The sequence below is a fragment of the Myodes glareolus genome, chromosome 18 (genome assembly GCF_982192425.1).
Source record: "Myodes glareolus chromosome 18, mMyoGla1.1, whole genome shotgun sequence".
Classification (NCBI taxonomy): domain Eukaryota; kingdom Metazoa; phylum Chordata; class Mammalia; order Rodentia; family Cricetidae; genus Myodes; species Myodes glareolus.
In genome coordinates this window covers 72,062,535-72,074,139 of record NC_142043.1, presented here as the reverse complement: position 1 = coordinate 72,074,139, position 11,605 = coordinate 72,062,535, and positions in this window count along the sequence as shown.

Genomic DNA, 11,605 nt, shown 5'->3' with positions numbered 1-11,605 from the left:
AGGCCAGTCTTCAGAAAATCCAAAATGCAAAGACGAAGATGACCCTCTTCTTTTACTTTTAAAAATTGTATTTATTTTGTGAGGTGGGGAGATATATCAGAAGGGCATTGTGAAGTCAGGAGGTCAGGGTGAGTGGCAAGCTCCTTTGCCCACTAAGCCATCTTGCCAGCCCCAAATAGGCCTTTTATTTATGTTTCATGAATTCTCACTGCAGACATAATTCATCTTGTCTTCCTAGATTTCATTTTTTTCCAAGAAGTCTTTTACTTTTGAAATATTTTCTAGCTTTAAGGGTGTTAGAGTTCAAGAGAAGCCCCAAGGAAAGACCAACAGCCACTTATGCAAAAAAAGAGCACTTTATTAATTCTAATGTTGGGGTGGCACCTGGTGATCCCCAGATAAGATTAAAAAGCTCCTTTTAAATGGAGTTAGGAGAACTCCCGAGAGGAGGGATTGATCTGGGGGCTGGTTGGTAGAGGAAATATTATTCTGTGGGCTGAATGGTAGGAGCTTTTAGTGGTTAGGGACCTTCAGTCAGCAGGCTAGGGAAAGCTATCTTTAATTATCAGGAGACTGGGGGACACCCATTGAGCCAGCAAAGGGGCTTTGAGGCCTGCTGAATTAGCAGAAGGCTGTGGGCACCTGCTGATTGGTGTGATTTTCCTGAAAAAACTGCCTATTTAGCTCTGTCGCATTTGGGGGAACCAAAAACTAAAGCCTGGTCTCTTGTCAGACTACTAAGAGAGCCTGGTCTGAACCCCTACCTCAGCTGTCTCAAAGGGATCATCAAGAAAACCAAAAGAATGACTAAGGAATCCCCAGCACTTAATGGGTCTGCCTGATTCTTTACAGCACCAGGATGGAACAGGCTTTCCTTTTCCTAAAGCAGACTTCGCAGACAGGGCAACAGAGGATATCATGCTCCTTTTGGGTGTTCTCTTGGGAACCTACCACCACGGATGAGTGGGAGGACTCTCTGCAACCGAGGTATTAGTTTGGCTCATTTTTGAAGTGGAGCTTGAGGTGGTCCTCTTGGTAAAACATATCAAACAATAGGGGCAATGGATGTTTCTTCTTGAGCATTTTACTGGAATAGAGCTGGATCTGACATTCAGGAATGAGTCTCTGCTGCCACTTGCCTTAGCCCTGGCCTCTGGTCCCTGGATCACCTTCACATGCTTGAGGTTGGGACCTTGGGATCCAGCTGTTGTGAGTGGAACCTTCTTCACCTCATGCTCCTAGTTGCCAGTCACTGGCTTCCTGTTTTCGTGTACCTTCATGTGGCGTTTGACCTCAGACTGATCCCGGAAGCGTTTTCCACACACAGAGCATGAACTGACCTTATGACCAAAATGAGTGCATCGGTGACGGCTCAGTCCAGAGGGATCATGGTAGTTCTTGTTACAGAGTTGGCAAGTAAAAGACCAACCTGCAGGATACTGAGGCTTGGAGGCCCCGACTTTGTGGCTAGTAGTCTGGAGGGTTGTAAATTGGTGGTGAAAGATGTTGATGTACATTTTGTAACATTTGCCACAGGTCAGGCAGAAATAGAGTGGTCCACCTTAGAATATCCCTGTACAAGCAAGAGAGCCCTTCTCTTCATCTTCCAGATTGGAGCTAGGTCCCTGAGAATTCCTCTTCTTGCTCCCTGTGGTGGAGAAGGGAAAATACACAGTTTGCCACTGACAATGTCACCAACACAAGGTTTTCACTCAGTAGGAGTCATTTTCCGTTTCCCCAACCCTTAAACTCAACCATTCACCTTTGGATCTTATAGAATGGAAATAGGAAAAACAAAACAAATCAAAAAAGGAAAAAAAAAACAATAATAAAAGCTAGTAAAGGGGCTGGAGAGATGGCTCAACTGTTAAGAGCACTGACTGCTCTTCCAGAGGTCCTGAGTTCAATTCCCAGCAACCACATGGTGGTTCACAGCCATCAGTAATGAGTGCAATGTCTTCTGGCCAGCAAGCAGACAGACAGAACACTGTATCATAATAAATAAATAAATCTTAAAAAAAAAACAAGTGTTTAAAAAAAAGTTGCTATTAAAAAAAGCTAGTAAAAATTTCAAAGGAATCTTCTAAGATAGAAATATCTGAATACTAGCTTACATCTTGGAAATCCATCCTCTCAAGCTCAATATTGCTCAGATTCTCACAGGCGAAAGACCACACAGTAAGCAGTAGTCTCTCCTCATCCCTGATTTCACATGTGTCTGTCACAGTCCCAAAATATCAAAGGTTGAATTCCCCACTGTAAGACCACATTCACATAACTTTCTAACATACATTATGATTATCCAATTTTGATAGTATTTTAGTTTAATTTATTACTGTGTCTAGTATTAAAAAAATCAGAACTCAGGGGCTGGGATGTAACTCAGCAGTAGGACACTTGCCTAGTAAACACAAAGCCCTGGGTTCAATCCCCAGCTCCGTAAAAACAAGAAACACATTAATTGGGCCCAGAGCTAATTGTGCCTGTAGCTCCGGAAACCACTAAGACAAAATCCCTTCAGAACAAGAGCTCACCCCAGTGTTGGGAAGGCAAACCATGCAAGCAAGTGCTCTCTCTCCCAGTGAGCTAGGCCAAGGTAAGACTGCATTATCAAGTAAATTGGGGGTGAAAATTTATGCTATTGATTATGAACAATCAGCTGGGTTAAAGAGGCAGCACAGCAGAACTGTCTCAGACTGGGAGGTGTGAACAACCTAAATTAGCACTCCTCTCAAAGACTAAGCCTTCCTTATTTTTACCTTAGGAACAAGCTTATTCTTCTCCATGCCCACATTGTTTCTCTTGGGAAGACCTTGTTGACCAAAGGGAAACTGACACAGTAACCCACATGTGACCTCTCGATTCCTAGAAATTAGATTCCTTGTTTTGAAAGTCTTGGCTATCCATTATGAAGTCAGTGGACTTAAACCTTGATCTCAAGGTTTCTTCAAGTCCCAAGTCTAATCAGGATGACAAGATTGAGATAATCTACTGAGCTTGGACCCTCTAGGACAGCTCTGAATTCTGTGATTGTTCTTGGTCCTTTTTATCTTACTTTCTCCTTTGGCATTTATTTTTCAATTTTAAAATTACACTTCATTGTATTGTATGCATGCATATAAATGCTACAACATGCTTATGGAGGTAAGGAGGCAGCTTGTTGGATTGATTCTTTCCTTCCAAGCACATGTTAACTTTCAATTGCAAACATTGGTGGCAGGCATTTTTAACCACTGAACTGTTTTTCCTGACCCTTGGTTTTGTGAGATGAGAGGGCCTCAAATACACTATGAGGCTGAGATGCTGGGGTTGCAGATGTGAGTTACCATATCCACCTTCCTTTGCCATTCTTTCCTGTTGCCTTTGGGGGACAGAGACCTGATCTCTTCTGTCCTTTTTCTTTTTGCATGGTGTAGTGATCTGGTATAGGCAGAAAATATTTAGGCAGTGAGTGGAGTTATATTTTGGGTGTGTGAGAGGCAGATTTGTTGTCTTTGACACCAAGGTCACACCATACATGGCAAGCTGGTTCTGAACTCTCTGTCCTTTTAAGTGATGAGACACAGAGTGTAAATGAAACAAGTTGGTCCCATGCTAAACCCCTTGATGTCTTATGCAGACAACAGGCCAACTCCCATGTGCTTGCTTTAAGAACTTCAGTCCAGGGTTAGAGAAATGTCTTACCTGTTTAGTACACTTGTTAGTCTGCAGAGGTTCTGGGTTCTGTTCCCACTAACTGGATGGTGGCTTTCAACTGTCCACGAGTCCAGTCTCAGGGAATCCCATGCACCCTTAACCACTATGGATGCCAGGCACATACATAGTGTACACACAAAATGGTCATATACATAAAATAAACACAAAAAAATCAAGTTTTGTTTTATTCTAAGGAACCACAATTTATGATGCTTGGTTTCAGGAAAGATATTTAAGAAAGCAGCTTCTAGCCTGGAGGTGGTGGTGCACACCTTTAATCCCAGCACTAGGGAAGCAAGGCAGGTGGATTTCTGTCAGTTCAAGGCCAGTCTAGTCTACAGAGCGAGTTTCAGGACAGTCAGTCAGAAGTGTCCCACAGAGAAACCCTGTCTCAAATAAAAAACAAAACAAACAAAACAAAACAAATCAGCTTGTACTATAATGTCTCACACACAAGTTTAAGTAAATATTGTTGGATATAGGGAGGTAGTTTTCAAGATAATCTGTCTATGAAGTCCAAGCTGGCCTCAATGTCTGTAACCAAGATTGGGGCTTAAATGTGTGATCCTCCTGCATCAGTCCCAGAAGTGTTAGGATTTTAGGGTTTGGCCAGCAAACCAGGCCTGAATAGGCAAATTTACAAATTTTCACAATATGGTGATAGTGATAAAATCGTCTTGGATTGGGGAAGTAGCTCAGTACATCAAATGTTTGCCTTGCAATCTTCAGTGCTTGAGTTTGACCCCCAGAACATACACAAAACCAGGTGTTGTGGAACTTGAATGTAAAGCCTGTAACAGGAAGCAGAGTCAGGCAGGTTCTAAGGGCTCACTGGCCAGTCAGTCTAACTGAATCAGAGAGTTCCAGATTAGGGAGTCCCTACTAAAAACAAAGAAAACAGGGTGGATGATGTCCTGAGGAATGAAGGCCCAAAGTTGACCCTGTCTTCCATGTGAACACTTAAGTATACATGCACATACATGTACACACACAAAACATTATCTTTGTCTTTCTACAGGGTGTTTTTGTTTGCTTTCAGGTTTATTTTATTTTAATTTGCTTTGTGTGTGTTGGGTGTTTTGCCTATATGTACACCACATACATGCCTGATACCCACAGAAGTCAGAAGAAGGTATGGGACCCCTGGGACTAGAGCTACAATGTTTGTACGCCAATGTGAGGGCTGGAAACTGAACTCAGGTCCTCTGCAAGAAGAACAAGTGCTCTCTTAACCTCTGAGCCCCCTCTCTAGGCCTGCATAGGCATTTTGTCTTAAAGTTTCCATGTAGCTGAGAACCACCCTTGACGTCCTAGCCTTCCTACCTCCACTTCCAATGCAAGCTCATATATGAGTCTGCACTTTGAGACTCAGATCTTCCAGGTATTGATCTAACTGAGCAGAAAAAATAAATCAAACATATATTCTAAGGCTATAGGACAGAGAGAGTGCTGAGGGAGTCATGATCTCTTACCTACAAATGTCAGGTTCTTAAAGGTTTCTGACTGCACTTTCCGGTAAAGGATCTTCTGTTTCTCAGTCAGACATGCCCATTCTTCGTTGGTGAAATCCACGGCTACATCCTCATAAGTGACTGGTCTCTGGAGGGGCTGGGCAGACTTAAGAATGTAAACACAGAGAACTGAAGTAACTGGGTAACTCCATCTTGCCCCGACTTTGTGTCTGCTTAGGGACTCTCTGAACAGTCATAGCAGCCCTGGGAACACATTCAGGATTTTCTATGATCCTGACCATAGCCCAAAAGCATAACCAAACTATCTGCTGAAATGTGCAGCTAAAGCAAATGTTACCAGGTTCCCCTAACTTATACCTGACAATGCGGGTTTTTTGTTTTTGTTTTTTGCCAAAAACTGTTGTATGCCTGAGCTTCCAGGGCAAGAGTTCTTCCAAGATGCTAGCCTGCTTCTGGTCAACATCTTATGAAAGACTCTTATTTGACCCCATGTGCATGGTGATGTGCACTTTAACATCCTGAGATATTCTCAAGGTTTAGAAAATTCAGACCATGAAGAAAGAACAAGTATGGAGAAGGCACAAAATAAGGGGCTGTGATTTGAAGAAAGGAAAGGATGATATAGAAGAAGGAAAAAAATCTCTGAATATGATGAAGAGAAGAGAAGGAATATTAACTGCTGCTCTGTGCAGGATGCTAGGCTGGGATCAGATAGAGAAAATCATGAGATTCTTTTCTCCCCTATTGTCTGTCCTGGGATAATCTGAAGTTCCGTTACATCCAGAGGCAGGGGAGTGGGTAAAAGACCTCAGAGAGTCTAAGGCCTCCATTTCTCCGCCCGATCTTCTCTCTTCCACTGTTAGATTTCACTTGAGATCTCTCTATTATAGGTTTATGTCTTCCTCTACCTTAGTTTTTTGAGAAATCTCTCATTGAACCTGGAACTCACCAATTCAACAAGAGTATTTGGAAAGAAAGCCTCTGGGGTTATCCTGTTGCACCTACTTTTTTTGTGGGATTTTTTTTTTAATGTGGGGACTAAAAACCTCAGCTGTGTCCTCATGTTTGTACAAGTACTTTACACACTGAGCCATCTCCCCTAATCCTCCACCATGATCTCTCTTCCGGGCTTCTGTAGAGTGGCTTACACACTACTATTCCAAGGCGGTGTGTCCTTCTTTAGCTGTGTCTCTTTCTGGTTTTAATCTCTTCTGGCTTGGTCCCTAAGAATAATGGGACTCCTTGTGACTCTACCTCCTAGGAACTGGGCAAATAGGGAGGTCCTACAAGGCCCTAGCAATTGATACTGCTTCTTGTAACGAAGTATCTACTCTAAAAGACTGTCTTCCTTGAATGGTCAGATGTACAATTCTCCTCTTTCACAATTGGTAACTTTAGTTCTCTCAAAGCCAGGCTGTAGATTTCAGGGATCTGGTTACCTGTTTCTTGCTTCCCATTGTTTGGTGATACCAGGCTCCTGCTAGGTGTTTGATGTCTATTCCAGACTGCTTCTAGCCACTATTTGTTGGTTTCCACTTCTAGAAACCTGAAGTTAGGAGAAAATATACAATATCAGCAAAAGGAATAAGAAGCAAGTCACTAACTTCCTCTACTGGGATGGAATCTTCTCAGCATTTAAGGTAGCAGTTAATGGTTCCATCTTCCAAACCTCAAGTGGAGGGGCATTAAGTCATTCACTCAAGGATATTTGACACATGGGAGAGTGAGTTCTTTAGTTCTAGCTACAGTACCACTGAAAAACACATACCAGAATTTATCACAAACTACTGAGTCTATCTCTTCATCCTCCCTGACTTGATTTCATTGGAAACATGAAAGTCAAAAATCTCTTCCAGGATCAAAGATTAAAACATAGATTCTATGACCTGAGTATGTGTGTGGTCCCCTGGGGCTCAGACCCAGGTTCTGGTCCATGCTAAACAAGTGCTGTATCACTGAGTCTCACACACACCCCAAGCTCTATGACTTAGATATTAATATATAGATCCGTTATCTACACTATTCATAATCGATCTATCCCCTGATGACTTCTTAATCTAAAAATATGATTAGGTCAGAAATGCAAATAGTGCATCTTGCCTACAGAACCTCATAGCTTAGTACATAGCACACTGTAGAGTGTTTCTTTTCCCCTCCTAACCTGCTAGCTGTCTGGAAACTGCAGCCTGTGACCACTATCCAGCATGCAGAGAACCTCAGAGTACCCTATGTACCAATACTGCCAGCCTAGTACAAGTTAAATCAAACCCCACAAAACAAGTTAAATGAATGTTAAGACTTTCCCATTATTTCGAACCATCTTAAGTCTTGACATCGTGAGTCAGCCATCACTTCTACAACCAGATCCTTGTATAGCACAGTGATAATAATCCAACAGCATTTAAGTTCCCTGTTCACTCGGAAAATTGTACACTCATTGAAGAAAGAAAAGGTCTCTCCCCATGGACAGCCACTCACCTATTCCTTCTCTCTCTAGAAGCTAAGGAAGCATAAAGACATAAAAACCAGCGGCCCTTTCCTTGCTGCCCACTTCTTTGGTTAAGTGAAAACACCAGCCAAGAACAAGGCATCAGAGAAAGTGCTAACTGGATCCCCAAGAAGTTGCCAGGAAAGCTGGATCTGAAGTTGATTTTCTTCCTTCCTTCTCTCTTGCCTTTCATTCCCCTTCCCTTTCTCTTAAAACCACTTAAGACTGTTGCTTGAGAGGTACTGACCAATCTTCCCCTCCCATTTTTCAGCAATTAAATTCCAAACAGCTCTATACTAGTGTTCACGGACCTGTCCTTATGTTATCAGCAAGGAAGACCCCTGCTATCATCAAATCTCCACAATGGCAGGAAGATGTAAGCGTGGTGTCCCAGTCTATCACCCGAGAACTGGGAAGACTAAGACAGAATCTCTAGAATTGTGGGTATTGCTCACCTTCCCCCACCTTTTCCCTCTTTGACCTCCTTTTGTACTTTACTGGTCCAGGAACCCTGAGAGTGTGAGGAGAATGAATAAGAAGACTTGGCTGTTAATTGCCAGGAGGTTTCAAGTGGGTTCACTTGTACCCTGGCTTTGCTCCACCCTTCCATAGGGTAATTTTCTGGAGGAAATGTGCGGGCCTCTCTCAATCCTGATTCCACTCCTCCACCTAAAATATTCACGGCTTCCGCAAACCTGAGGAGTCCGGCTGGCTGCATGGCACACGCTTGTAACCCCTGCTTCAGGAGTTGGAAACATGAAGGTCAAGCAGCCTTGCTGCGAAAGGGGTCCGACTCTCTCTCTAACTCTGAGGCCCCGCCTCTGCCCCACACACAACCTGAGGGGAAATGCCTGCATGCTGTAGACTTGTTGGATGTGAACTATCCAAGCCGTGAAACACCCGGGGATCTGCCGCGTGAGCTTTTCACTGCTCGCTCAGGAACCTCATGTTCTCCCCGTGTACATCAGCCCTGCCTGGGGCTTGGCAGTGCCTCAGCTGGCTTAGTCTTCCCCAGTGCCCATCCTCAGAGGACCGCAGCCTCCTGAAGGGCCTGACTCCACGGGAACAGAGAGGCTTGAACTTCTGCCTCACGTTAGGAATCCATTATGCAATGGCCACACTTTAACTCGCAGACCTTTGATCCCGTTATGCCTGTAAACCACCCACCTCGGGTGGCGGCCGGCCAAGGTCAGAAATTTAGATTTTAAGAAGCCCAATGCCACAACTTTTTTCCCTGCCTATGGTTGATCATCACTGGTATCACCTGCCCTAGGAAATCCAATTTTCCAGAATTAAGTATTTACTTCTGGGATTGGGAGTCGGAGACAGGAAGGGTTCCTGAATGCCTGATACAGCTTTGCTAATTCTAGTACTACGCAGGTGGAGGTGAGTTCCAGACCGGCCTGGACTACAGTAAAAACAAAACAACAACACAAAGAGAACAAGACACACAGCTGCTCTCCACCTCTGCTCCACCTCTCCAGTCCCAGTAAGGCATTTTCTTAGTGATGGATGGGATAGGGCCCAGCTCACTGTGGGTGGGGCCATCCCTAAGCTGCTGATCCTGGGTTCTATAAGAAAGGAGGCTGAGCAAGTCATGAGGAGCAAGCCAGCAAGCATCACCTCATGGCCTCTGCATCAGATCCTGCCTCCAGGTTACTGCCCTGTTTGAGTTCCTGTCCTAACTTTCTGCAGTGATGAACACTGATCTGGAAGTGTAAGTCAAATAAATCCTTTCCACTCTAACTTGCTTTCTGATCTTCTTGTTTCATCATAGCAATAGAAACTTTTGTTTGTTTGTTTTCAAGACGGGGTTTCTCTGTAGCTTTGGAGCCCCTATCCTGGAACTAGTTCTTGTAGACTAGGCTGGCCTTGAACTCACAGAGATCTGCCCTGCCTCTGCTTCCAGAGTGCCGGGATTAAAGACCTGTACCACCACTGCCAAGCCTAGCAAAAGAAACGTTGAGAGAGTACCTTTGTGTGTTTACTAACTCCTAAGCAAATTGCAGCTCTAGTGTTGACAATATTTAGATCACAAGGCAAGCACAGAACAACCGGGATCCAAAATCTGAATATAGTAGCTGATGCAAGCAGTGTACAGTGTTTGCCTGACATACAGAAAGCCCTGGGTTCCTTACCCAGTACCACAAATAAAAATCTGAACATAAACTCTATCCAGACTCCAGATTGGCTACCTAAAAAAATTCATGATTGTAGAAAAGCCAGATCATGCAGGAGATCTATCCTTAAGTAGCAGAATCTGTCTTGGTGGGATTTACAAATTTGCACCTTTGCCCCCACTCCCCCCACCCCCCTCCCGCCTTCAATCAACACAGACTGAAGCAGAAAAAGTCTTGATAGACGGTCAGGTGCTTTCAGGGATCTAGTAATCTCAGCACTAGAGATAGGATTGCAGCACACTTGCAATCAGTCTAGATTACAGAGAAAGACCCTGATTAAAAATTACAAAACAAAACAAGCAAAGAACCCTTAATGACATAAATCACTAACATCCAGAATTCTTAGCTGTTAGTATGATTGGAAATTTTGGAGAAATTATAGAAACTAGATGACTATAGGTAGGGTGGGTACAGAAGTTTGAATAGAAACTGACCAAATCTTTGTTGATCACTAAATTACACAGATGTAGAAAAAAGACACTTAAATACCCCATTCCAAAAGTAGAAATTTGAGCGTAGGAAAGATGGAGCAAGCCAGGCGGTGGTGGTGCACGCCTTTAATCCCAATACTCGGGAGGCAGAGGCAAGTGGATCTCTGTGAGTCCGATGCAAGCCTGGTCTACAAGAGCTAACTTCAGGACAGGCTCCAAAGCTACAGAGAAACCCTGTCTCAAAAAAAAAAAAAATCAAAAAAAAAAGAAAGAAAGAAAGAAAAGAAAAAAATAAATAAAAATGGAGCATACTCACCACAAACTGCTCAGCCAAGGCTGACATGATGGGGAGCAGCTGAAGCAAGTACCAGTATGTTAAGATATACAAAACAAAACCCAGCCTGAGGATGCAACTTAGTGAAAGGGCATTTTCTTAGTATGATGTAAGATCTCAAGTTTGAGACTTGGCAACATAAGAACATCTTGTCAAAAAACCAAAACAAACAAAGAAACAAAACCCACCACCTCCTAACAATCACAAAGACTAACACAAAGTTTCCAGATTTCTAAAATAGAAAAGTCTTGAGGGCTGCTCTTGCAGAGAACTGAGATTAGTTCTCAGCACCCACATGAAGGGTCACAACCCTCCATAACTCCAGTTCCAGGGGATCAGACACCTTCTGGCCTCTGGGAATACCAAGCATGCAAGCGGTGCACAGCGTGTAGATCCAGGCAAAATGTATACCCATACACATAAAACACAAAGGAAATAAATCCCTTGCCCTCTCTTCCCCTTCCTCCCCCCCCCCCCCGCTCGGAATCTGACATTCCAATGGGTCATATCCATCTGAAAAGTGGTCCTCTAGTTAAAAGCTCCTCAGCCTGTCTGCAACTGAACCCACCCCTGAAGCATTGATGTTTCAGTCTGAATTTCCTGTGTCCCTTTCTCTCGGGTTTCCACCCACCATTCATTCCTTTTGAACTCTCCTGGTCTCAGTGCCTTTATTTTCACTTCTGGGGCCTCCCTGTTTTCCCAGGACAAAGCCCTGGGTGTCTCTAGCTCCTCCTCCATCTTATTTGTGGAGTTCTGGGTTGGTTCTCAGGAGGGACATCCCAGCACAATGGGAGCGAGAAGGAGCTCTGTAGTCAACCGGGAGCCTTTTGTCGCGAGTCAGAGTCCTCTAGTACTCAAGGGAGGGACGCATCTGTGTTTGCGTGACCTGAACCTGACGCAGTTTTGAATATTTAGCCAGAGGCACTAGTAGCTGAAAGCTTTGGACCATGGGGAAGTTTTCGCGGGAAGCTAGAGAACTGGGGTCGTCTGTCCTCAACATCATG